The sequence below is a fragment of the Gopherus flavomarginatus genome, chromosome 7 (assembly GCF_025201925.1).
Source record: "Gopherus flavomarginatus isolate rGopFla2 chromosome 7, rGopFla2.mat.asm, whole genome shotgun sequence".
Lineage (NCBI taxonomy): Eukaryota > Metazoa > Chordata > Testudines > Testudinidae > Gopherus > Gopherus flavomarginatus.
Window position 1 is genome coordinate 3,192,868 of NC_066623.1, and position 5,737 is coordinate 3,198,604.

The following is a 5,737-nucleotide window of genomic DNA, read 5'->3' on the forward strand; positions in this document are numbered from 1 at the left end:
TTGCCTACTGTCTTGAGCCTTATAAGCAAGCTGACTGATGGCAGGGAAAACTGGCACAGATGAGGGATCTTGCCTAATCTCTTCCACAAGTGTCATAGGATGGGAATCCTCATTTTCAGTGGCTGGCCAAGTGGAATGTGGACTTTCCCTTGAAGAGGCTCTTTGGGGGCAGGGCCTATCTTTTTGTTGTGTCTGCACCGTGCCTAGCACCAGAGGGTCCTGGTCCATCACTAGGTACCTAGGTGCCACTCTAATAATACTACCTCAGATAGCGAGCAGCTCCCATTCAAGGGTCTCCGACTGCTTTACAAACATTAAGTCTCAGCATCTCTCAGCGGTGTGCAGGCATTATCCCTATTGCACAGACGGGTAACTGGAACAGACAGGTTAGACATCTTGCCCAAGATCATACAGGTCACCTACCCTGCTGGGAAGTAAATGCAGAGGCCTGGGCATAAACAACTTTTTTCTTTGGAGCGGGGGGTATGAGCTAGAATTAAATAATAAAATAGCTGCTGAATATCACTTTAGTAAGTACCCTGTACCACACCTAAACTGATCCACTTTTATTCAAATGAGATGAACTAGTTTGGAGCAGTCTCTTTATTTATTGATACAATCCCTATTTTTTTACATCACCCTCCCCCCAAACTGCCAGCTGTCTATGTGCGAGTGGTCTCTACCACCAGTCTTCTGCTCTAGCCACGAGGGTAGGAGCCACTTGATACACAAATTAACAGAACATAAAAAAAAAACAACACACCCTTGGAACGACCAGTGTTACACAGATATTTATTGCTTTGCAGTTTCAGCATTTTTATACAAATATTTGTATCTGGAGAGCAAATTCCTTGTTAGATTCATAGCAACAATTCCTTCCTAGAAACTAAATGTTTAAGAAGACCGAGAAAGATAATTATGAGCAAGTTATACACTTGTTTATAACCATTTTACCAGGGCATGGTATTCTGGTTGTGAAATAAAAATTTGCAGTCACTCCATGTGTAGCCTTGTAGACACGAGTAATTTCAAGACTGAAGTGTTACAGCCGATAGCTGAACATCTCTAGTGTGCCACAACACAAGGCTAAAAGGTCAAGCACTGTCTAGTGGCTGAATAGAACAAATGACCTGTATATCTGCTTCCCCTGTTGTATTATGGCTTTGAGAATACTTGGCATTTATACAGTGCATACCTGTGAGATAAGCAGATGTGGAAAGTGAGAGAGTGAAAGTAAACTTGCCACAGCCATGCAGCAGGTTAGTAGCAGCAGTAGGATTAGCACTAGGCAGCTCTTCACTCTTAGGCTTGAGTTCAATCCACTAGATCATGCTGTTCTTCACGTATATGGCTTAACACTGTGGTAGCTGATTAGCAAGTCCCAAGCCATTCAGCTACGCTGGATACAAGCACTAGCAGAACCAAGGTCAGCCTGTCAACTCCCCTAAAAATGCCCATTTTAGGTTTTAAATAAGTGGAACATTTCTCTCAGTTTCTAAACTTCAAGTGATCTATCAAGTAGAAGATACAATGATACAGCTGCACTTTCCTCTGAAGCAGGGAAAATCAGAAGCAATTGCTAAAAGAGCAGAAGCAGTTTTCATTTCTTTCCTGAGGGAGAGCTCCAATCTTTTGAGAGGAAAGAAGGATGGATATGTTTTTACACAAACTGATCAAACTACTTTTCATTCTCAACGAATACAAGGCTGACAAAGTCTCAGGTGTACTAATTTTCTTCAGCTATGTCATCCTACTGTATGCTATGAAGCTAGAAGCTAATAAAATAGCTATCCGGGAACATCAGAAGCCATTTCTCCTTCCTTGACAGGCTTTCAGTTCTGTCAGCTGAGAGCAAGAGCACTTATAATGACATCTAAAAGGGCCTGTAAACATCATGAGACAAGCCATCTCTGATATTCCCCCACTGAAGTAGTCCTTTCTCCTCCATCCCTAGGAAATAAACAAGAATCACCAAGACACCAGTCTATCTCTAGTGCAAAAAAGATGAATTTGCTTACCTGATTTTTCTTTTCCCAGTGGGTTTCCTCTGCAAAATTTTGGAGGCAGAATCAAACATGTCAGTTAGCAGAAATAGGGCTTGGCTGTGTCCCCTAGAATCACTGCCAGAGGATGTGTTTCATGTGCTATAAAATATGCAGAGAACTAATGTCATGGAAGTCTTGTAGTTGAGAATGCTTTCCCTTAACACCTCCCACTGTGTCTGCAGAGCATAAACCACCCAATGTTGGCCAAATTACATTAACATCTGAGGAGGTGAAGGGAAGAAAAACTTGTCAGGTAGGGAAGTCTCTCTCCGCTGTACTCATATCTGGCTTTACCGTTTCTTAGTATGGAATTTTAATAGTGGTGAAATACAAAGGATGGGCTAAGGGAAGCGGCAGATCTAGATGTACAGGAAGGAATTTGGGGTGTGGATGGAGAGCGTATTACTGCATGCAGTACCTGTCCAACAAAAGCAGCATCTGTCACCGAAGTCTGTGGCATTAATTGTGCAGTGTCCATACGGCTGGAGGACCAGTTTCCTCCCTTGCCAATTTTTTCATAGTTGGCCTGAGATTTTCCTGCCCAGAATGCTGATGTGCCTTGGGTCTGATGGGCAATAATAGATTACAGAAAGAATGGGTGCTTAGAATGATAAACTTCTTCACCACATAATTTCAGCCATAAGACAACTGATGACTCAAAGGCCCTTTTTCCCATTAGCGATATATGGCACAGACAGCTGTGGACTTTCTGAAGGCACTTTTGAAATTTACTTGGAATGAATTAATTTTCCTTACATCCAGCTGATGCTATTTTCCTCTTGAGGTACAGAGTTAGGACAGAAGGAAATAAATGCAATCTTGTGACCTATGAAGAAGTATTTACTTCAAGGATGGTCTAATCTTAAGACCATTTTGTAGGCATGCAACGCACAGCACTAGCTTCATAGACAGAATGTCACGCTGATGTAATGTTACTTTGATGGCAAGACAAAGATAGTGGCTGAAGCAGTTTGAGTGCCATTTTCATTACAGCATTGTAACTAACTATCTAATTGTTCTGAACAGAGCATACACACACGCTCCCTAAAGCCCAGACTTAACCCCCCCCCCCCGGGTTTGACATTTTTGGTAACAAAAAGGAACATGGACCTCACCTTAAGTGAGTTTCCTTGAGTTTGGCAGTTTGAAGATTTCCCTGCAGTGCCTCTGTCCCTGCTTCCCTCTGCCTTCAAGTGAGGCACTCCAGACCCACATGCTTCCACACTGGAGTTAATTGGTCACACCTGATCTGACCTCAGAGTGACTCCGCAATAATTATTACACAGCACTTTCTGCAGAGCACGTGATAAAAGGATGATGGCTGCACAGGTCTTATAATCTGCCACCTTTTTGCAGGCATCAAAATACCAAGTTAAGCCTCCACAATGCTACTTGGTGGATCTCTGAAGATTAAGCAGCTGTGCTGCTCCTTTCAAGAATCTTCTGATGCAAGATTAGTCAACTGCTCACCTGTAGGATAGTGACAGGAGGTAGGTTTAAGCCAGGCTCTATCTAGAACTCATCTGTCTGATGTGAAGGCATAGATTCCGCAAACTGAATGAGGGCTCTGGTCCGTGGGCAAGTGGATCAGAGAGTCAGGTGGGATTTTTTTTGCTTACTTGTGGAACTGGCTTTGCTTCTAGACTTCTCTACAATAGCTACCATCAAGCCCTAGAAATCTGGGAAGAACTGAAGCCTTGAAGGAAGTATTTCCCTTTGGTAGGATGGTCTGAAGTCTCTTTTCTACTGACTACAGAAGGGAAATATTTCTTATTTCGGTTATAAGTCCCCAGTAGTTTCCTAAAGAATTTTTCACCTGCACATTCTGAGAATGCTAGGAGATTTCTGGCTTAGCCCTCTCCTTCTCAGGATCATAAAGTTACCATAGCGGTCTCTTAGCAACTGCAATGTATGCTAAGGACTCAGAGGCAAATCTCAGGGAGCCCAAACATGAAATGAAGCTCACTTTGGTGGCTAAAAACACTTCATGTAGCACTGATTTCAGGTCTCTCTCATTTGGGTTTAGTTTTGGAGAAAGTCTCTCCATGGTAGGGTCGACCCTGGAAAGTATGCAGGAAACGTGATGTACAGCTCTTTTCTAACAAACTAGGACATTTCTCGGTGGGAGGGGGGGAAAAACAAAACACCCTGCAGTTCACTAAGCAATCCCAACTAAGGGTTCTGCCCAAAGATGGAGTTAAGAAGTTTTGCCCAATTGCTCTGTAAGAAGGGAGAAGAAGATCCAACAGCAGCAGCCTGTGTCTGTCTGGTGCCCAATGCCTGCTGACTGTCAAAACCTAACTCCAAAATCTGCACAAGAGAAACCCATACCTAGAACTACTGAACGTGGTCATGAAGGAGAATGAATAGAGCAGACACCCCATAAAAAATACCTGGCAGGAGATAATAAAAACCTTTAGTCAGCCACCTACAGACAGGCAAATCAGTTTAGAACAGGAACAAACATTTTACACTTTCTATTAAAGCTGGTTCCATTTCTTTGGATCCATTTATTCTAATGCAAGAGCCACATTTAAGCGACAGCTGATATCATGGCAGGAAAATGGTGGAAACCGTTCCTGTCCACAAAGAGAACCAGAAGCACAGCACCTTCACCTACACTTAAAACACCCGAGCCATATATGCTATAGCTCTCCTTAGCAGCTTCCATGCATCAATATAACTAACATAGTTCTGATCCCAGTGGGGACAGGGCTCTGATTTAAAGATCCCTTCTTTAAAAAAGTAAAATAGTAATAGATTTTTTTCCATTGTAGTGGGTTGGCAATAAAGAGACTACAGCATATTTGATAGTGTGAAAGCACAGTTTGATTCAAGGACCTTTCACATTATAACAGCTAACATCAAATGATTCCACAGATTCTGTATTTTCTTAGTATTTTTAGAACCATTTCTAATATTTACTAGGGTTTCATGACCCTTCTTCAAAGGCAGTTTCGAGCACTTTGTTTCATGTAATAAAATTTGGCACATCAAAACACACACCTTGTGAATGAATTATTGTTATCCAACCATCTGCAGAACAGTAAAACAAGACTAGACAGAATGCAAGCAGCATGTCCATCCCTTTCCAGTGTACCACAGATATTCTGTCCATGTAGTTCTTTGTTTACCCATCTGCTCCTGATGTTTGTTCTTCACCTGAAGTTATCTTATTTGTGACACCACAGTTAACTGTGGCAAATGCATAGTAGGAGCAAACAGTATATGTATGAAACAAAGATCCTTTTTTTTTTTTTTAGGCAAAAACAACCCAGGGGGGGGAAAAAAATCAAGGAAGTAAATCAAAAAATATAAACAAACTATTTTTAAATACTGTTTTGCAAATATTAACAAAGATTTAGATGATGTAGAAGAATTCATTCCAGAAGATCACAGATTTAGGGCTTGCTGACATATAAAAGTGTGAATTTAGAGCATATTATCTATTCCAGTTAGTATTTTAAATTCAGATTAACCATGTCCACACATGGAGTTAATTAGGAATAGCTATTCCAGAATGACTGCTCAAGTAGACAAGCCCTTGTATAGTAACTTTTATCCAAAGTGCTGCATACGCATAAAAGAAACACACAGGATCACTATTGACTGGTTTGTGGCTGAGTGACAATACCTTCCACTCACAAGAGACAAAGTTCATAATAAACAATTTTGCAGATGGGTTTTAAAAA

The 5,737-nt window shown here is 41.4% G+C and overlaps 1 long non-coding RNA gene across 1 annotated transcript; it reads right to left on the bottom strand.

Annotated features, from left to right (window-relative positions):
• Window positions 1-775: 775 nt before the first annotated feature.
• On the bottom strand, window positions 776-5,465 carry LOC127054934 (uncharacterized). Its single transcript, XR_007775367.1, has 2 exons — window positions 5,052-5,465; window positions 776-2,144 (listed from the first exon to the last, which is right to left on the bottom strand). It is a non-coding gene; the product is annotated as an uncharacterized LOC127054934 (long non-coding RNA).
• Window positions 5,466-5,737: the final 272 nt, after the last annotated feature.